The 22,696-nt window shown below is 37.0% G+C and overlaps 1 protein-coding gene across 2 annotated transcripts in view; it reads right to left on the bottom strand.

The window, feature by feature from the left end:
* The window catches only part of XIRP2 (xin actin binding repeat containing 2), a 69,362-nt gene extending 48,671 nt beyond the window's left edge, over window positions 1-20,691 (bottom strand). For both annotated transcript variants that reach the window (XM_059928022.1, XM_059928023.1), the window contains exon 1: window positions 20,514-20,691. The gene's annotated coding sequence lies outside the window, so the exon portion shown is untranslated. The remainder of the gene's footprint in view (window positions 1-20,513) is intronic.
* Between the last annotated feature and the right edge of the window lie 2,005 nt (window positions 20,692-22,696).

Below are 22,696 nucleotides of genomic sequence, written 5' to 3'. Positions count from 1 at the left end.
TATTAATCTTAACAGAAAGTCAGCAGTTTATTTTTGCAAAAATTTACAGAGAGTATTTACTTTCGAAATATTTCCAAATGGTTTTTATCATTTTCATCCTACTGGGAAATGCCTAAGATTAATGGTCAGGAAATCAGTTGCCTGAGTATTAAGAGATTTGGATTCCATTACCTTGTAGCCTTTTATTCTGATCACAGAAAAAACATTACATTTTAATTTCTCTCTCTTTGTCTCTCTTTGTCTCGCTCTCTCTCCTTCCCTTTTTCCCATCAGTAATTTTGCCTACGCAGGTAGGGTCGTGGAATAGAAAACCAACCTTCAGCTAACAAACTGTGTCCATGTTGTTTCTTAACCTCCTAAGTCAATGTCTTTCAATTTCCTCATCTGAAAAACAAGGTGATGTTTCCTGACTAGTATACTATAAGGCAGTGCACCTATCTGTTCCTATCTTGATGCTGATGACACCTGATATAAAGTTGTAGGGTTGATAAGACAGTCCCTTACTTAGGGACTTAGGGATGTGTGGGGAAGAAGATAGGAACATTGGTCGCCTGACCTCACAATGTGCTATTTCAGAAGACTTGGATGCAACTGAGATTGGAAACAGTGTTAAATGAGTTTAGGGTAACTATAAAGAGAAAGGTAACACAGAAGAACAAGTTGGGTGTAAGACAGACTCAAGGATGTATTGTACAACATGGGGAATATAGCCAATATTTTGTAATAACTGTAAATGGAAAGTAACATTTAAAATTTATATAAAAATTTTTAAAAAGCAAATAATTGACTGAAAAAAATGATGCTACTGTCATCAATAAATAAGTCTATAGAATAAAGTAAAAAGTACTTTGACCTCTTTATTTCACTAAGAGAACACTTGCTAATATCTGAGTTGTGAAGCTGATATTTGCTCTGTCTGATTTACAGTACAGGTGTAAGCAGAGGTGTGTCTGATTTCCTAGCCGTGGTGAAATCAGAAGAAAGGAAAGTTATCAAAGGTGAGAAGAGAACTAAGGGTATTGAAGGTTTCTTAGAAGAATTAAAATACACATTGAAGGCAGTTAATAGAGTAATATATGCTGCAGAAGAGAAAACCAATAACATACTAACAACAATGTGAAAGAAGATGACAAAGATAGAGAACAGACAGCAAAATTAAAACTAGAAGATAACAGCATTTCCATGGGAGGGAGGGAGAGTGGGCAGAACAAATGAAATACAATAGAAGAAATTTTTGCTGAAGATAAAATTTGGGCATAGATTTAAAGTATTTACCATAATATAGGAAAAAACTTAATTTTAAAACACCAATATATCAGCAAATCCTAGTAAAACATTTCAGAATCAAGGAAAAAGAAAAGTTCTACAATTATCCAGACACGATCCAGACATGAAGAGTTTCTGTGATGAAGAAACAAAATTCAGAAATCCTGAGGTATCTTCTTTAAAACACTGAACACTAAAAGCAGTTAGAGAACTGATTACTGGTTACTGAAATTTTAGTTTTGAGGACTACTCTATGTGAATTCAAGTTGTTACTCATGTGAGAAGTCAACAAAAAGCCAAACACAGTCCATTTAACAAAAGTCAGCCAAAAAAGAAAACAAAGAGCCTTAACAAAGAAAACCGAATGTAATAGTGTAAAACCAAATGTAAATAAACACGGGTCTAACTTCACCCTAAAAGACAAAGACAAATAAATCCAACGATATGCCACCTGCAAGACACAAAATTTAAAAAGAAAATATTGGCCAAGAAATTGTGAGGCAAAAATAAATGAAGAGAAGTTATCATGACTATATTCCTTTCATGCAAAGTAGCATTAAAGACAAAATATGTTAAATGAAATAGAGAGCTATTCTGTAGATAGAAGATGCTGCCCCACTATGAAGTTGTAACAACGATGTGACTCTACATGCTGACTAGCATAGTACAGAAACATATAAAGAGCATCTGCAACAAGAAGAAGAATTTTATGGGACTGTAATTGCTGTGGATGACTTTAACTTTCTTCTATCTTTGCCATATGAAACTTCAAAAATAAATTATTTGAATTATATAATTAATAAAGTTTATTTTAATATACTTATTCATTATTATTAAATAAACATTGATTATCTACAATAAGCATAAGACACATTCACTATGCTCCAGAGATTTCAGTCTAGTTGGCAAGAGAAACAGGCAATTATAGCCCAAGGAGTTTATGGTTTTGCACCAGGTGAGTTGGGAGCCTACGAGGGAGAACCTAATCCACCTGGGCGTGTCAGTGAGCTAGGTGTTGGGAAGGCATCCTGAGAAGTGGAACATTTGCACTGAAACACGAAGGAGTTGGCCATGTGACTATGTGGAAGAGAGAACAATGCAGAAATGGGAGGAAACAGCAGAATTACCAACAAATCATGTTGGGAAAAGTAGGTAATGATTTTGAGGAAAACATTCAGGGTTCCTCACCACAGTGCATATTACACACGGAGTATTAGATAAAGAGTTAAATGCTTTTTAAAATGATGAAAAATTCTTAGAGAGATATAAGTAATTCATAAAATGATCTTAGTTGGACTTTCTAAGCATGAAAATTCAAAGTGAAAAAATCTTTCAAAAAATTTATAAGGCAAAAGGAAAATGGAAAAGGGACAATTATAATAAATATGTTGAAGTGTTAATTTTCTGGAAAGAATATTGGTTGGAAAAAAAACTAATGTTATTGAAAAGACAGATAAAGGACTTAAAACAATGATTCACAAGTAAAAAAATAATAGCAAATATGTATAAAGTGCTTTCTATGTGTCAGATTAGTTAGTCTTTTTAATGGTCTCAACCACCCTATGAGGTAGAGACTATATTTATTTTTAATCTCCATTTTACAGATAAGGAAACAGAGACACAGAAAAGATTGTAAAACTTGCTCAAGATCATGTGGCTGGTGAGCTTCAGAGCTGGAAGGGAAGCTAGACAGTCTGGCTCCAGGTTCTGTGACTTAAGCGCAATTCTATGTATGCTACATCTCAAGAAGTACAAGAGTCCAAAAACCAAAAGACAAACCCAAACAATCACTTGCCCAAGGAAACAGATGAAGGAAAATTCAAACAACAAAAAGATGCCTTTTCTGTTGTTAACTGACTCATCGCCTATGCAATAAAATATATACAATAAACAAATAGTCCTGGATAACTAATGCAATATATAAGTATGACTCAAAAGAAATTGTAAGGTTCAATAGCAATTTGAACTCCCGAGCAGAAAAATGAGAATTTAATGATTTTTTTCTTGGAAATTTTCTAAAATCAATTCGAGAAGCCTTTATTTATTCCAAACTAAAAGCCAGGCAGAGAATGAGCTGGGGTGTCACATGGAAGCCCACAAAGCTGATGCAAATATAGATGCCAGCTTCAAAGAGGCAAGCGTACTTTTGGTGACATATCAATAGCCTTGCTATTATATTCTGGATGCATTATAAAGAAGTCAACTGCTTTGAACTCAGAAAATTGATTGAGAACTAAATTGGGAGAATGACGAACTAAATTCTATCAAATCTAAATATATGATCTATAATCCAGCTCGGATTTGTGTACAGCATATCATACCGATGGACATACCATAGACTCAGAGCCATTAGCATGAATAAATTTCCTATAATTTATAATATTTGCATATCCCTCAGCTAATAATAAAATCCATCTCTTTTAAACGTTCAGAATGCTGCTGCCAAGTCAAATTTGTAATCAATTTGAGTTTTATATATTTTACCCTCATTTGAATATTATAAAGCCAAGAAATGGAGAATAAAATGAAAGAGCAAGTGTATAGCACAATCTTGCATTAGTTTACAATTTTTAAAAAACATGGAGAGGAAGGGCAAAGACTAAAATGAGTGGAAGTGTATGCCATGATGGCACGAAAGCTATACTGTGCCGTCCCTCTAGCATACGAACCCAGTGAATCAGATTCCATCTTTTAAACTAACCTCCCTATGGTCCCACTCCCCCAAAATGCATTGTGTTGTGTGTACTACTGTCACCTTCCCCAAAATCCATCCATTCATCTGATTAGCATGATTTATACATTAACAAAAACAGATCATCTCTCAGGGTAATAAAAAGGATTAGTTCTTGCCTCCTTACTAAATCTTCCATAACCACTATTCTCCTAATTCACCAGGTACTGGAAGATATCCTATACATCCAGTTGCCTGACAGAGGAAAATGACAAGATTTAGCAATATGGTAAACAAAATATTGGTCCTCCAAAGATGTGCACACCCTTATTCCCAGAATTTGTGAATACGCTACATTACATGGCAAAAGGGACTTTGCAGATGTGATTAAGTTAAGGATTTTGAGATGGGGAGATTATCCTGGATTGTCCAGGTGGGTTCAATGTAGTCACAAGGGTTCTTATAAGTGAAAGAGGGGCAGGAGAGTCAGAATCAGAAAGGAGAGGTAATGACAGAAGGAGACAGAAAGGGAAGAAGAAGAAGAAGAAAAAGAAGAAAGAGAAGGAGAAGGAGAAGAGGGGGAGGGGGGAGGGAGAAGAAGAGGGAGAGGAAGAAAAAGAAAGAGAGAGAGAAAGAGATTCATTGCAGAATCTAAACTACTGGCTTTGAAAGTGGAGGAAAGGTCCCATGAGTCTAGGAATGTAGGTAGATGCTAAAAGCTGGAAAAGGCAAGGAAGGAAACAGGCAACCTCCCTCATAGAGCTTTTAGGAGGAGTGGGGCCCCAGCCAACACCTTGATTTTGACCCAGCGAAACTCATTTTGCATTTTGGACCTCCAGAACTATAATATAATGGATTTGTGCTATTATAAGCCCAATTGTTTGTGCTTACAATTGTTTGCAGTAATTTGTTACAACAGCAACAGGAAACTAATACAAGCATCCACTGTACATACACATACACCTGACCAAGTCAGAAATCACTACACAGTAAATTCTTCTTAAGGCATATTTCAGTTCTAGCTCCCCCTAATCTCACAGATTCATATACACAAACCACCCTGTGATGGAAACATCTTTGAATTTCTTCACACCCCAAAGAATAAATGTCCACCTACTTATAGATAAGACTCAGCATAAATGTCCATTTAGATAGTAATCTCTTTGAGTAACAGAACTGCCATTTCTAATTGTAGTAAGTTTTTCTTATATAGACTTGTCTTCTGTTTTCTGCAGCCCCTATCATCTCACAAGAAGTGCTTCTGGTACGAGAGCAGTTATAAATGTACAGAAGTTAGACAGAAATTAAATAATCATTAGTAGGTTAATATTGCTAGTTCAGGCATATTTGAAAATTCAATCATATTGCTATTAAATTAATTAATTGCTTAGTTTAGTTAAGGAATTGGCCAGTTAAAAAATCAATAATTGAATAAAATGACTTAAATGCCTTTGAAATAGTCAAATAAATTAAAACTATTAAATGCTTATAGATGATGCATATTTTTACAATATAAGTCTCTTGTTAGACACTTCCCTAGCACAATCAGACTTATGTTGCATTATAACAATGATAACCATCTATTAATGAGTATCAATTACGCATTAATCATTTTACATGTATCCTTACACACCTATATTTTACATCTAATTCTTATAACAACTATATCTGATGGGTGGTATTATTTCTAGTTTACTGCGGTGAAAGTAACATTTAAAAAGGTTAAAATCATATAGTAAGCGGCTCAGCTTGGAATTAAGTTCAGGTATTTCTGACTACAAAGCTGTTTAACTCTACACAGTCTCTTATGTAAGTATTTTTCATTAAAATATAACATTATAAAGTAAATTTTAAATTAAGGGTATGAATCCTCTTTTCTGTTTCCTAAACATCTACACACAAATTCTTTTTTTCAGTGTATCTAGGGATAAATCAAAGGGAAACCAATAAGCTGAATTTCTATGTCTCTAAGCGAATCCTTTTTTGTCCTTATAAGCTTGAGTTTAGAATTAGAAATCAAAGCAAATTTTTCAGTTATATTTCTTTGGTCACTATAGAGATCAAACTTGAGATGGGGTTAGGTATTGATCCAAGCCAGCAGGGAGAGAGACAAACTTTACTATAAGGGAAAGAAAATGTGAAGCAAGGTCCACTTCTCTCATTTCTATTGATTTGTTTTGCCTCAAGGCATGGGAGGTGGTGGCATGCTTCCATCAAAGTTTCCTCTTGTTTAAATCTGCATCCCAGGTATACAATAAGAGTATTTGATAAACTCTCCTCTTAAGGCTTTAGGCGTACATTCAGTAAACATCTACTGTTCATCTGCTGTTGACCAAGCACCGTGCTCAGGGCAGGGCACAAATTACTCACCATTGTATTTAGTCCTGCTCTACCTGAAAGGAGAGGAAAAGAAAAACACCAGAGAGATTCTCAAGAAATACAGTATTCTGGGGGCTTCCCTGGTGGTGCAGTGGTTGAGAATCTGCCTGCTAATGCAGGGGACACAGGTTCGAGCCCTGGTCTGGGAAGATCCCACATGCCGCGGAGCAACTAGGCCCATGAGCCACAACTACTGAGCCTGCACGTCTGGAGCCTGTGCTCTGCAACAAGAGAGGCCGCGACAGTGAGAGGCCCGCGCACCGCGATGAAGAATGGCCCCCGCTTGCCGCAACTGGAGAAAGCCCTCGCGCAGAAACGAAGACCCAACACAGCCAAAAATAAATAAATAAATAAGCTCCAATCTCTTTAAAAACAACAACAACAACAAAAACACTAGTGCTTAGGAAATCTATAAAAATAAATTTAAAAAAAAGAAATACAGTATTCTAAGTGTTAATCTGGCCTTATCTCTAAAAACAGAAACACAACAGGTTGCAACCATTTCGACATGCTGATTTAGGAATAAAAAAGTTCCCAGATGGCTGGCCCTGCTAAGGAAGTTACCTTTTCTGAACACATACCAAATGGAGTCCTCCTTAGGTGGGGAATCCTGAGGAACTTGGTAGCACACACTCCACCTCCCCATCCCCCAAATCACATCTATTTATACTGAGATGAAATTGAATTAAAATAGATCAAGACCAATCAGATTTGATGGGGTTGAAAAGTCCCTCACATGTATCCTCCCAATGGCTCAATTTCTCTTCAGATTTTTCCCCAGTTAATCTAGGCGGTGAGTAGCTCCCTCTGCTGTGCTCTCCCAACATTTAAAAATTACACTTCTGTTTGTATTACTTGTTACTTTTTAGTGTATCGTTGAATCTCTCTGTCTTCCCTACTTCTCTCACCTTCCACCCACATGCACACTCCTCCAGCACAGGGTTAAGTTCATTTAGGAAACCTGTTTTACGCTGGGTTCTGTCTCGGTTTCATCCCGCAGCAGGCAGACCCACAGGGAGATTGACCATCTACCCTGGACCCAGAAAGCCCAATATTTATTCTATCCCTGACACTTACTTTTGACTTTAAGCAAATTTCTTAACCTCTCAAAGTCTCCTTCTTCTTAGCTATAACATGAGAATGATACCAGAATCTGATTGCCTGTGGGGACTGAAGGAGATCTTATTAAAGTAAGGGGTTTTACATAGTATCTTGCACATAGTAAATAATATATGCTCACTGGCTTCCAGTCACCTTAGGTGTTATTATATATCCTAGGTATTATTTTCCAGATAATCTGACATGATACAAGTCTGAGATAATTTATGAAATTTATGAATTTCATAAGATAAGTTATGAAATTTTCCCAAATCTCAAAGTTAGTAAGTAGAAAGGATAGGACTTGACTCTGGTCCATATGAATCTAAAGGCTATAATGATATTCCATTCCTCTTTATAAGCCAAGTGTCCGCCATGTTGCTTGAAACAAGGAGAACGCAATAGATTGTGAAAGAATAGATAATTACAGTAAGAGATTAGGGCAAGGAAGTTAGCACAGTCCTGCTCATATGGCTATAGGAATGGAGAAAATATATATAAAAGAGAAGAATGTCAATGTATATGATATCCAAAGTGTTAGTCTCTCCGTGTTTTTGGCACTAGCCAATGAACTACCAATTTTTCACCAGCAAAGAAGAGGGCAGTCCCCTGAAAATGTAAAGTTCATGAAAATCACCCTAGTATGGCCCACTATAGGGACAGATCTGCTCCTTTTCTCCCTGCGATGGTTCCTCATGTTTTCCCCTGCTCTCTGTTTTTTAGGTAAAATCATGGCACCATCACTCAAGGTTATTCACACTTCTCATTTTCCTATAGGGTCTCTGAACAGTGGGCTTGGCACAACGAACCCTGGCCTGGACCAGTCAGGCGGGGATGACTGGGCCACTCCCTAAGTCTCTGCTGCCCTTGTCACCACCCACCAAAGGCAAAGAAGAGAAGGATCCTGGATCCCTCACTTATGATCCATCCCACGGTTGCTCTTCTAAGTACCTCTGCATTGCTAGGAGCCTCTGTACCCCTACTAAGAACCTTATTTAGGTGTTTGATAACTGCTAAAGGAAGAGGTGTTTTAATATTTGGTTAGTTTGAATATAGGTATTCTTTCTATTTAATCTGTGTATTCCTTCTGTTTAAATTGATTTCCATCCCTTTTTTTTTTTTTTTAAATTTATTTATTTATTTATTTACTTTTGGCTGTGTTGGGTCTTCGTTTCTGTGCGAGGGCTTTCTCTAGTTGCGGCGAGCGGGGACCACTCTTCATCGCGGTGCGCGGGCCTCTCACTATTGCGGCCTCTCTTGTTGCGGAGCACAGGCTCCAGACGCGCAGGCTCAGTAGTTGTGGCTCACGGGCCTAGTTGCTCCGCGGCATGTGGGATCTTCCCAGACCAGGGCTCGAACCCGTGTCCCCTGCATTGGCAGGCAGACTCTCAACCACTGCGCCACCAGGGAAGCCCAATCCCTTTTTTCCTAAAGTCTCTGTTCTAGAAAATCTTCAAAGTTGGTATCATTCTACATTATTCACCTCTCCCTAAGTTGTTACCCCTTTGATATAACTTCTTTTTCTCACTCATTATTTCCTAATATACTCCTTTTTTATTCCTACTGATTACTAGCTTAGAATTTGTCTTTCTCTAAAATAATCGAATTTTGTTTCTCACAGGCTTTTAAAAAATCCATACGAAGTTAGTTCATGTGTACTGAACTGTTTCGTTTAGTTGCAAGTATGCTGTTGTCACTCAACAGATCAAAAATAAGCAACAGTAATAAAATGCAGATGAACATTTAGTAATTTGCAGCTTTGAAAAACATCTTCCCAGCATGCCTACCTTTAAATTGTTTGAGCGTGGGCAGGGTAGGAAAGTTACTTACTTACTATTAACTTAAATCAGTTCTATGCTAGCTGCAGTCTGGAAAAGCCAGACGTTTCCAGATCCATTTTTAGGAATTCCTCAATTCTTCACCCTCTTTCCGACTTTCACCTCTCCATTAAGGTTAGCATCTGAGATTTATTCTGACAAAGGATATTAAAAGAAAGCGAATCACTAAACTCTGACTCTCAATGACTTAGACAATTGATGCTGTGGCAGCTTCTCTCTTACTAATCATTCTTTTCCTTTGAATAATAAAATGTACTTAATTCAGTCCACCTTTTGTCTTAGAGAAATTCGGTCTTTGAATTTACACAGACTCTTTTCAATGACCTTAAGTAAGTCTTTGTTTAAAATGCTTTCTCTGCCTAAGTCCACAAATAACAGCATACTTTGATATGGTTTTCTTTTGAACTTAATGGCTGACAGACTTGATCAAAGAAAGGAAAGCACACTAATTCCATATACTTTCTTTACTGAACATTATCTGGAAAAGCTAAGCAATCAAGGAGAAAAGTGAAAATGCTTAAATAATGCAACATTTTGCTTGCTGAATAAAAGACGCGTTTGGAAGTAAATTCACTCTTTCAGAGCACTGATGTAATTAGAAAAATTCTACCTAAAGAAATAAACACTTTGCAAACGATGTGATCTTTAATCATTTAAATGTTTCCTGGGTAGGAAGATAAAACTGTGAATTTTAAGCAGAAATATTAAGAATCTGCTTTTCTTACCAAAGCTCTGGTTCTTCTAACATGCTCTAAAATGAAAGGTAATCAGCACTTGTCAAATGTTTGTACTGTCACAACTCCTTTCTGATTATTGTCCCCCGTAATTGCAGGGGACACTAGATAGTGCTGTATACATTTTGAACAGTCTTTTAAATTTTGAACAAGGATGTTTATAAATTAAAGCTATAATGATTTTAATATATCAAGACTTTGAATTAGCCAGGTGCTGGGTTACTCTCCCTGTCACCATTAACGTGACCTAAATATCCTCTGCATATCAACACAGACTGTAATTTCAAAAGAAAGAGATGATGTCAGTTTCCTAATGATATGCTGGTCTTAAGAACTGTCCAATGAGTGGAAGTAATTTAATAGTCCTCCCTGCTTAAGATACACGTGGGATGCATAGTTAGTCAGTCTCATAATCCCTTAATTTATTTATAGTTACTTATCTTAAAAAATTTGGCATTGGCATTTGTTTCTTTTCCCTCAGACTCAAAACCTAATCCTGTAAGTGCCCCATAAGTGGAGGAACTCAGTTTCTGCTGCTTATTTCACTCCTATTTTTAGAGGGTGAAGTGTAAAAATCAGTCTTTAAATGTTATTCAGATTGAAACTTGCTCTTTTCCATGCACATTAAGACAGTAACATCTGTGAACAACAGAGAATTTAATTAAAACTTGCAAACAAAAGTTTTCCTAGACCAATGGTATTTAAACTCAAGTGTAGTGGAAGGTGAGAGGAGGAAAGTTGTGGGAAGTGAAATGTAAGAAGCAATTAAAAACTATATATTGGGCTTCTTTGTAAAATTCCATATGAAACTAGGCTTTCACAGCTTTAAAATAGAATCACTTTACAAGACTACTCCCTTTAGGTACCAAAAGCCTTAGGCAGATGGGCAAATCACTTCATCTTAGCGTGACCTCCTACTGTTTTAGGACAACTTACCTAAAAGGGAACTCAGACTCTGAAGTTAAGCATCTCCTTGTTTGTTTTTAAAGATTATTTTAAAAATTTAGACACCTAACTACAACTACAGGTTATCAACCACTAGCCAGGAACTCAGCATCAGTCTCCATCTCTTAAATCTTCTAGTAGCCTGCATAACCGTGTCCACCATGATTTCAGCCAAAGAATCTCTTAGTTTCATCAGTTTACAAAATGGCAACACCCACATTGTGAATATGAAAGGCTGGCCATCACACAGTGGCCAGAAATGCTCCTTGTGGGCCCTTATGTGGAGGTAGGAGAAATATAATGCACCTCTAAGCATGGCATGCTTGTGCTTTCCCTAACAATGAGTGCCAGAGACTTTCCTAACATTTTTGCAGAACTGGTTATTCAATTTTTATTATTACCTAAAATTCCTAGATTGCCAAGAAGCAAACCGACAGTTGAGATGAATACGGCCAACTTCACAGGTATTTAACATATAACATCATGACTTGTACACAGTGTATGCCCAATAAGCATTTATTGAATGAAACTGCCTTGCAAAAATACTGCAACATTCAATGCCCATCTTTTTACGGTTCCTGTTGACAGATTTTAATTTCTCTCTCGTACTTCTTTTTAAAGAGTAGAAAACAAGTTCCAAATTCTGTAACAGAAGTTATTTAAGCAGAGCAGCAATGTGAGATTTGGGATTAGAGCTTCCGGGAGGGAGCAAAAATAAACTTTTTGCCTGTGAACCTGTGAGGCTGCCACAATGAAATCCAGCTCATCCCCCAAAATGCTCAGCGGGACACCACATGAGCAGGTGAAAATTAGAACTGCACAAAAATGTGTGTTTGGAAAGTGAAACTAGTCAACTTTGGGCTTTCTGCCCAGTTTAATTTCTGCCAGAAATTCTCCTGTTATTACATATTTGCAGAAAGAAATTAGAAAAGACACATTCATATCTCTATCGCAGTTTGGCCCAGAAAAAAATAACTAGCTTCCCCAGGCCAGTGGGCAAGTACAGGACTGCGGCTAGAACATGCAAACACTAATACACACACACACACACACACACACACACACACACACACACTTTTCTTTGGAGGACCATTGAATCACAAGTAGTATCCTATTTGTTTTATGAGATCTAGGAGGAAGACCTCAGTAAGTTTTCAGAGTGTCCCAGTGCAGCTCTGAGTTGAAAGTCTGCCAAGGAAAGCAGACGTGGCAGAAAGCCCCAGGTCCCATTCACCAGCAGTGCAGGGCCTGAGGGAAATGTCCTAAAACTCATGGAGCCTAACACTTGCCATTACGAGAAATGTCTCAGAAGGAGGAATTAAAAATGCTGATGCTTTGCAGCATTCTCGGCATCGCTCTTTATAAACTCTCAAAACCGAGTGTGGCGTTGGTGAGTAGCTTAGACCAGGAAAAAGTAACACTCATCTATCTATGTCTCCTGAAAAACATACACACACATGCACCCACAAACACACAATTCTTGACACCCAACCATGTATATTTTTCAGGGCTCCATCCCCAGTCTTCTGTTTCTGTCTTATCACACACACTCCATCAGCTCTCAGCTCCATCCATATTATATCAATGTATGTGTCTAGTAACTAAGTCTTAATCTTAACCTTGACAAACCTTTTAAAATTCAACGTGGCTTTTAAAAACACATATTACCCACAAATTTGTTTCCATTTTCAAATTTTCCAGTGGTATATTAGAATAGAGAACATGTGGGATTGTCAGGAATAATGGTGAATGTGATATGCAGTCAATTAAAAGTGAATAAAATGATTGTTGGGTATTAGCATATATGCAAAACCACAGACCTTTAAATATATATATGTAAATATATATATAAGTATATACACCTAGGCAGCCTGGGGATGGGAGCACATATATAAGATTATGAGGAAAATGTTGAACTGGCTTTTGATGAGGTAGATTTAGCTCAAGAAGGTGGGGACAAATGAGATGGGAGGTCAGTGAAAGCTCTTCTCTTGCAGCTGACAATGGGGCCCAGGCTGAGTGGGCATTGGGTGTCTCATGGTTCCTTTAAGCTTTAGACCCATCCCTGAAGCCTGGAGTCAGGAGCCCTTAACACCAGGCCACCAACACTTCTGAACTGTTCTTGGCCTTGGTTGAAATGGGTGCCCTAGTCCATCCTAGGCTCCGTCCTGTCTTGTTCCTAGTTCTCCTTACTTCTGACCTTGTGATTTATTTTCCCGCTTAGCTTCATCCATCAAACCTGATGCATTGTACCATTTCACTGGCTCATAAGCTTTTGCTTTCTCTTCCATTACTGGATTCTTCTTTGCCTTTTCTGCTTTAGATTCTCCTGATAAACAGTCTGGTACCCACAGCCCCATCTTTCAGTGCCTCCATCCCCAGTAAGAGTCCTCCTTCCATCTTTACTCAGACACTGTGAGTGGATCCAAAACACAGAGAGATGAGGCAAAAGAGGCAGAGGGCTGATGGGCAGGATGTGTTGAGGATGGGAAGGCTATGCTGTGGGTCAAGACCAGTTGTAGTTGAAAAGAAAGAAAACTGTGATCTAAAAGAGTATTCTGAGAGTCCAAGAACTAACTCAAAGTAACGACAAGGTCCAATGTATGACTGTGAGCAGCTCCATCAGAAAGGAGGCAGAGTCATTATGGTTGAAGTGGTTGAGAGTTCAGTTTCTTTAAGTAATGTGGTGCTGACATCACTAAGGATAACCGAAAAGTTATTAGTTTCAAGTGTTGGAAAGATTATAATTGAAAAAGGGTGTTTAATAGCTTTCTACAACTCCAGAGAGGACAGAAATAGCTCAAGAGTGTACCTCTGAAAGGGAAGGATGCCTTTAACAAAAGAACAACCTATCAAATCAGGTAGATAAATTTCTCTCAAACTGTTCTTATTTAGTGTGCTGTTATTTTGAATGTTCAGCATCTAGGATAACTTGGTACTTTATATTCTTATCTTGCTCTCTGGTAAAGATGTAAAGGTTATTATATTAGTCTCATATATTGAACAATAATAATAATGATAATACAGCAAAAGCTTATGTAGAACTTAGTATGTACCGGGCTCTATTGTTTTAGTCATTTTACAAATATGAATTTATTTAATCCTCAAAACAACCCTGTGAGATAGATTTTATTATTATCTCGATTTTCAGATGAGGAAATAGGCACAGAGATGGATTAAATAATTTGCCCAGATTCAACCAGCTGGTTAAGTGTCAGAGCTAGAATTCAAACCCAGGTAGTCTGGCTGCAAAGTCTGTGTTCAACTAATAAGGGTTTACTTGACAGCGTTTTCTGGTTTCCTAGTAAAATGTTATGTGGGTTTCCTTTGGAATCTCTTCTGGCCCTGGGAGATGATGTTTCTGTGATTCTGGTAAACTGAGGACACTTCATACATCTTAAGGATAGTGATAGCTCTAGGGTTAAGTAATATATTCCAGAGGTCTTTACTAGAAATGAAATAAAAAAGAAGGAAGGAGAAAGAGAGAGAGAGAGAACATAGCACATCATTTGTGAAATCTTTCTAATTTCAAAAACTATTCAAAAAACTTTCTAATTTCAAAATGTAAAAATGATATCAATAATGAAATTTTATATGTCAACTCCTAGAACTCCTTTTATATAGCTATCTATGGGAGAATAATCCTGTAGGAAATGTTTATTATTGTCATCGTTATTATAAAGATGTAGCTTCGCACTTTCTCGATACAAATGTTTACAAAACTCTGTTAGGCTCTTTACGCAATGTTACACAAAAGGTAAAAAGAGGTGTCATTATGGATGATATTGTGGTTATTGGATGTTGTTTGAAGACTACTCATCTTTCTTTGAACATCTAAATGGACTTTTAAAATATGAAAGAAATGGAGAACAATATGGAGGAAAAGGTAACACTGTGCTTTATAGAAAATAATGTATACATACACAGACACACATATATGTATATATGAGCATAATGGAGCACAAATTGAAAGAGATGGTAATAGTATAACATAATGACATAGTCGAGAAGCTGGGGCCAGTGGGGCTGAAATGGTGAATTAAATGAAAAGCAGTGAAAATTGAAGTTTGCGGTAATTTGTTGCTTCTATTTAAAGGGTGGACTGTTAGAAACTATAAACTGTAGTTCTGAGCTGACAATTGCAATAGCTGGACTAGATCTTTGTAGGGAAAAAAATATTGCAACTTTAATACAAACATATGCCTTCCTTTCAGATTTCATTTCTCTGATATTTTACAGAGTTAAACTTGGGGTTATTGTTCAGCTCTGGATGAATGAATGGATGATGAATCCTGAAATTATTCCCATTCCAGAATGAGTCAGTGACTGAAGCACACATGCACTAATACAGTTCTATTCCTAAAAATAAATGTTTTTGAGTCCTCTGGGACCCAGAGGGCTAGCATAGTTTCTACTGAAGAAGTCAGGGCTGTAACGAGGTTCTGTTCTCACTCTGAGCATCCTTGGATGGCACAGAGGACAGAAAGAGCCGACCAAGCGGCTGACTGCTGCCCGTTGCTCTTCTTTTGACACCTCTAGCTCTGGCCCCTGTGTTCCAACTGGAAACTGGGCTGGGCTTCACCCTAGTAGCCAAATAGCAGACTTTTACCCTATATAATACTCAGGAGAATCGGTCAAAATCCAACAGAAGCAGAGGCAGTGAATTTTAAACAAAGCTTGTAGCTGGAATTGACCACCCTTAAATAATGTGACCAAACTCACTTTATTCTCTCTCTTTCCCAGAATATTCCAACTTGACAATAAGACCCTTGTGTCGACAAGAAAAACTTCTAACTTATAAGACAGATAAATTAAAAGGTGATCCTTGGCTTTAAAAAAAGATTTTTCACTGTTTCCCTGGAGCACTTATTTACTATAGTTACTTATGAAGTCTAATTACTTGACAAAAAGGCTTAGTGGTTAGATAAGATAAAGCTGAATTCTTATTATGATGGTACTGACTGAAGATGAAATAATCAACAACAACAGAGATAGTGATAAAGCACCCTTGAATTTTAATGCAATTCAATGGGGAACTGTGACCGTACTCATCAAAATTTAACATACATAGTTTAAACAAACCCAGCCACTTTATAATGTGAGTTCTGCCTACATCTTATTTCAATGCAATTAACTTCCTATGAATTAAAAAATAAAATAAAATGATTATTATTCGAACATTATTTTATATTCAGTTCATATTTATGAAGCTTTACATGAAAACCATTGACATGTTTTGAAATCATTTATAATGCTGTACTTTACTTTTAAAATTAATGGTGAGGGTTTCCTTGGTGGTGCAGTGGTTAAGAATCCGCCTGCCAGTGCAGGGGACACGGGTTCGAGCCCTGGTCCGGGAAGATCCCACATGCTGCGGAGCAACTAGGCACGTGCGTCACAACTATTGAGCCTGCGCTCAGAACCTGCGAGCCACAACTACTGATCCCGCGTGCCTAGAGTCCATGCTCTGCAACAAGAGAAGCCACCGCAACAAAGAGTAGCCCCTGCTCGCCGCAACTAGAGAGAGCCGGTGCGCAGCAACGAAGACCCAACACAGCCAAAAATAAATAAATAAAATTAAATAATAAATAAATAAATTTATTTAAAAAAATTAATGGTGGTACAATTTTTTCTTTTTAGCTTTTCTATGTTGATAACTACCAAGTTAATGCATTTAGAAACACACATGTTGATATATTCAGATTTGGGGGGAATGTGTTATTGGATCTTTGACCAACAAAAATTTCCTAAAATAATTCTTTTAGTATTATATTTATTTTCAGTCGTATGTGTGCCTGGAGCAATTTGGCAATTATTTACTTTTGAACAGTCAGACATATCTAAAGCGTTCACCTTGCCGCGCAACAGGATATATCCCGCATACAATTAGAAAAATGTAGAAGACTAAAACCTACTTGAAGGTCTGCCAAAAGGAGCAGTGAAGAATGATGTCTCCAATGACAAGGTGAAGGTGGGGGTCTGCGGTGGGGTTGGGGGCAGAAGCAGCTCATCTAGCACAGAAGATGAGCAAACTTAGACGCTTAGTCAAGTTAAAAAATAAACCAATCACCGTTTTTTTGAGTTTTAAATGAATATGTGGATCAGTTCTCCTTTTCCATAATTTATCCTAAATTGAAGAGAAACAGGAAACGCAAAATAAAAAGCAACAAAAACCTGGAAGAAAAAAGGCTTTATCAAGGTTTACCTCTAAATGTGTTCCAAGTCCTGGGGGTGGAGTAAGGTTGGGGTGATATGGCACAAAGCTTTGCAGAATGACATATAGCACTGAAATATAAGTCAAGAGAGTTGGTTTCTAGTTCTCTCTGCCTAAATCTTGTAAGTTACTAGTTAATGCTCTGTGGCTCAGTTTTCTTATCTAGAACTTAAAGGTGTTAAATCAAAGAGTCACTGAGGTTCTTTGTGTTATCTATGTAATAAATTCCTTTTATCCTTTGTGATATTTTAAGAAGTACAGCCACTCTACCAGGAATTTGGATTACCTATTGCACTGCTCACTGCCAGATTATTTTTATGCCATCATGTATGCCCACAAAGTCCCAAGAGTCATTAAATATAGCAATACTCTCATTTCTTGTATCCAAACTGATACAAATAACTCATTGAATTTGCTGATTCTCAATTCTTAAGGAAAAAAAACCTTTATTCTTTACACTGGCTGTCTGATTATCATTGCTCTTTGTGCTTTTTCCTGATTATATTGTACAAATGGAGAAGTACTCAGGTTAGTTAAGTTTGCAAAAGAAGGATTCCAATGATTAGGAAAATAAATAGGATGAAACTTTTACTCTGGAGTTTATAGGTAGCATTTCATAGACGGAGAAGTAACATTGTGGATATATGTGATATAATACACAATAAGTATTTGGTATTTGTCCCTGGTTCCTGGCACAGAGCTCCTAAAACCCTTCAAAACTCCTGAGTGATGGTGTCTTTGGTATGCTAGCTAATGAGCTAATTCCTGGCCTTATACGGGGGTGGAGGAAATAGAGATAGCTTCAGGATGGGGGCTGGTTGCCAGAAAAACCAACCAGGCGATTAGAGTCTGAATATTCAGCCCTACTTCCCACCTTGGAAATGGGGAGAGGGGTTAGAGGTTGAACCTACTTAATGATGGCCAATGATTCAGCCAATCATCCTACATCATGAAATCTCAATAAAAATTCTAAACAACAGGATTTAGTGAGCTTCCAGTTGGTGAACATACTGATGGGTGGTGAGCCCAGAGAGGGCATGGAAGCTCTGTTCCCCCCCCGCCCATTACTCTATGAATCTCTTCCATTTGGCTGTTCCTGAGCTATTGGCTAAAGTGCGGGCAATCGGTGGGTTCTGCTCTAACTCTGGAAGTTAGTGTGAGAATTGAACTGAATTGTTGTACACCCCGCTGGTGTCAGAGAATTGGAGAATTGGTTGGTGTCAGAAAATACCATGCATTTGGTGTCAGGGAAAAAACAACAATACAACATATCATGCAATCACATAAAGACCGTGTACTTATATTGAATAAATCAGTGTTCTAAAAAAAGTTATTCCTGAATCAGAAAAGTCTGATGTTACCCACATTCTGCAAAGGATGAACCTATAATTTGAATGAGCAAGTTTTTGTCTCAGAAGCAGGGGGAAAAAAATTACAATTTAATTAAATTTCAAAGTGTAACTTGAATGCTTTTAAAAGAGGGGGTGGGAAGCAAATAAAAAGGACAACGTAATGTCATTTAAGTTCTATCCCTCACAGATTGTTCAATCAGAAATCTGGGAATTATACTGCCAAGCACTGATTATGTTTCTGGCCTGGTCTGTAAATTACAGAATCTAGATGTGACTCCAAGCTAACAAACAAGCGTTACAAAATGGTCTCTTACTGCCCAGACTTATGTGTATGCATGAGAGAGAGAGAGAGAGAAGAGAGGAAGTATCAGTTTCCAGTTCCAAGGTTACCATGGGGGTCCAACCCCAAATTGTCTCATCATAAGTAGTATTTTACCAAACGAATAAAATGAATACTGATATGCAGAAGTTTTTCAATTGTGCTAAGTGTAAGTGAGAAGCAAAATACTGGAAATGACTGAATAGCAGACAGCTATCAATGGTAAACAATAGTAAATTATCTATGAACTTTGTGGGGTTTTTTTACCCAAAAGTAAACCTGAGGAAAGACAACCAACCCTCTCTTCATTTGTAATCACTGAAGACTTGAGGCCCACCTGACATTTTCTGAAGTAAAGCTCTCTGTGATCATTAGAATATCTACTTTTATTTTTCAGGTGGTTGAGGGAAGTGGTATCTAAAAGATGCACAACACTGCGTGCAGAAATATTTACTCCAAACTCCAGACTACATTTTCCCCAAACAGCTGGCACTTTGCCGTATTGTAGACATCTGAAATGCTGAATGACTTTAAAACATGGATCTAGCTGTTCATTTACATGTTAACAGTAAAAAAGGTAAAAGACTCAAAGATTAGGCAGAGAAGTAGAGAAATATTTAAGCACAGAATTCAACACTTTCCCATTTTTTATCCAATATTTTTGCCACTCAATGGTAATAGCTTCTAAAACTCAAAACAGGTGCTCTCTCATATTAAAATTCAGGGCTCTGAATGTAGCTGAGGTAAATATTTTACTCGTCCTTTGGCACCCTGCACATAAAATTTTAAAATAATTCAAACAAACTCCAGCTCGTCAGTGACCAAATAGAGCTCTGGTAAAAATAAAATATCTTTCAGTTCAGCACCAGCTGGCTAAATTTAAACCCTGTATTATGTAATCTTAAAGTGTCCTTGCTTTTAATTGGTGTCGTAAGAGATTCTGTTATAATGCCTCTTCCAAATCACTTCAGTCTCTAACATCTAAACATTTAAGGCACAACAGGACCAAATTAAGGTGTTCATAGGCAACTGAAGACAGAATAAATTCATTTGAAACAGTATATAGGCCATGTTATTTTAAAAGTAAAATCTCAGTCTTCTCTCTTTAAGTTTGTAGTTACTATAATTAGGCCTGGCAGATCCAACTGGCAGTGCTTTTCTTAATTCTGCAAAACATGTAAGAACCTGATTCTTTAATCCTTAGTCCAGTAATACTCCCAGAGGAGATGAGACTGGCTGGGGCAAGAAGCACAAAATCAAACTAAGGCTGGAGAAAGAATACATTTTATACATTTCTCTGAGCAAGCTGCAACAGTTGAGCATATTTTCAACTCTTTCTTCCCATCAGCAAATTTTAAGAAATATAGTTTTTTTAAAAAAAAGAAATATAGTTTAGAATTTCAAACATATTATTGTATATATTATCAATTTATGCTCATAAAAGATAAACTAATTTTTTCAGTTTTCCCTTTTAGCTATAAATTGAAGTATAATTTTCATTGATGTCTGTTTATCAAGTTTGGTTCATATTTCTTCAATACTAAAAATAAAAAATGCTAACTATTCTACAAAATGCAACTGAATATTTGCTGTGATGACAATTACAATTTGACCTGTGGTCTTCACTGATCTTAAGCAATCAGCAAGAACATATCACAACTCTGGAAGTAGAGTATAAATGACTATATAACACATACCTTTTATAATATTTAGACTTAACCCCAAGTTCGTGGAAATGTCATGTATCTTTACAGCTCTTCACAGACTAGTTTCCTCCTTTGTACAGCAAATTTCCCAGTCCCCTGAAAGCAGTCGGTGGAGTGGAGGCCAGCTCCACTGAAGGGTCTATCAAGAGAGTAGATAGGACTGCTGAATTTATTTCAGCCCTGCGTCTAAAGGATGCAACTTAGCACCTATTTTTAGGAACTGAGCTCTGTATAGGTGGGGCCTGAGTCAACTACTCTTTTCAGAAGTGTTCTCTGAGGGCACTCTGCCTCGTAGTGCCCTCAATAATGTATGCATAGTATTAGCACATGTGCAGTCAATCAAATCCCTTCCACGGCCATGACCATGGAGCCAACTCTGACCTTCTGAACAAAGCCTAAAATATAACCAGCACCGATGAGGAAAAAGAGGAATGAAAGCTCTTGAATTACTTGCATTTGTTTTAATAATTTCAATCTTTAAGAGTCAAGAATCTGAAAATAAAACACAGAGAGAATGTTCCAATTTATTCTGGTGGAATTTGGGTTCTCAGGAAGTGGAAACGCTGTTTTTATTTACAGAATGTTCTTAGGCATGGAAAATATTAGTTTGCTTTTTGAGTCTTCACATATAAAGCAAAACACTATTGTGATGTTTATATAAGTAAAGAAAGTGCTCTTTTGGACAAAAAAGTGAAGGAAGAAGGAGTGTTCAGGCATTCTAGAGAGAATAAAGGGCACACCTACTGTGTGATTCCTGCCCATTAATATTAAAATCACTCGGCAGGAGGAACAGCGGGCAAAGGACAGGAGTCACCTCACATGCTCCTGAAAGAATCATATTAAGTGTCCTTTGCTGCCATCCTGCTTACTCAGCACACCCTGCAGACCTGACCCGGAAGGAAGCAGGAGAACTCACCGTTTAGCTCCATAATGCCAACATCTAATACATTCTAAGTAAATATAAACAACCAGCTTCCCCTATCTTTCCTCTCTTCTATTATTTTCCTCACGTGGGGTTAAGTATGTATACTAATGACCTCACAGCAAGCCCAAATAAAGAAAGAGAAAATTGCCCTTTGACTTAAAGAAAGCACCCGACTTACATACTGTTTATTTCATACAAATGCTTACAAGTAAGCTATTTACCATATTATTTACTAATAAAGACCAGTATATACATTACATTTTTTTCCATATACAGTATTGATTTCTATTAAAAGTAGGTCAAGGAGTGATGTTCCAGCTGATTAAGAAAAAGCTTCTAAAATGGTGTTCTTGTACACTTCACAAGATTTTTCAGGGCCAGCAGCCAATATAATCTGATTAGTTTAGAGTTGTGCTGTCCAGTGTGGTAGCCGCTAGACACATGTGACCATTTAAATTTTACTTGATTAAATTAAATAAAATTAAAAGTTCATTTCCTCAACTGTGCTAGGCACATTTCAAGTACTCAATTTCTACATGTGCCAGGTGGTTATGTATTAAACAGTGCAGTGACAGAACATTTCCATTATTGCAGAAAATTCTACAGGACAGTGCTGATTGAGAGCACAGGATTTTAACACAGCTTTGACACTAACTAAACTCTAATGACCTGGCAAATTTCATATGTTGTCTATGCTTCATTTTACTTCTCTATAACTAAACAGGACGAAGTTTACCTACTTTAAATGGCGGTTGTGAAGATTAAATGTCATAATATATATGTAATATTCATGAAAGTCTAAATCTAGGACAAAATATTTATTTTAAAATTATTATTATTATTATTATGACTTTATCCTGCTATATGGATAAGAAAATGGCATTAGACCGATCTAAGATCACAATAGTTCGATTTAAGTCATGAGGAGATCGACCCACAATGTAAATATGGTCAAATTTAATCTGGTATTTGCATATAGGTGCTAATGATGCTTATCATGGTTTTAGTCTTTCAAAATATTGATAATTACTCAAAGATATGACTTGTAGCTTCCTTATTTTCTCTTCTTACTTAAAACTGCCTGCCTTGTCCTTCCATTGTAGTGATAGGTTTCTTCACTTGTTTCTCTAAGTTTCATTCAAGATAACCTTTCTTCAAACTTTCTGTTTCTGCCCTTTCAGGAAAAAAAATATATTTGATTTAAATACATACATAAATAAAATTATTTTTTCATATTTTCTAATGTTTA

The sequence above is a fragment of the Balaenoptera ricei genome, chromosome 7 (genome assembly GCF_028023285.1).
Source record: "Balaenoptera ricei isolate mBalRic1 chromosome 7, mBalRic1.hap2, whole genome shotgun sequence".
Classification (NCBI taxonomy): Eukaryota; Metazoa; Chordata; class Mammalia; order Artiodactyla; family Balaenopteridae; genus Balaenoptera; species Balaenoptera ricei.
This window is presented reverse-complemented; position numbering and strand designations above follow the sequence as displayed.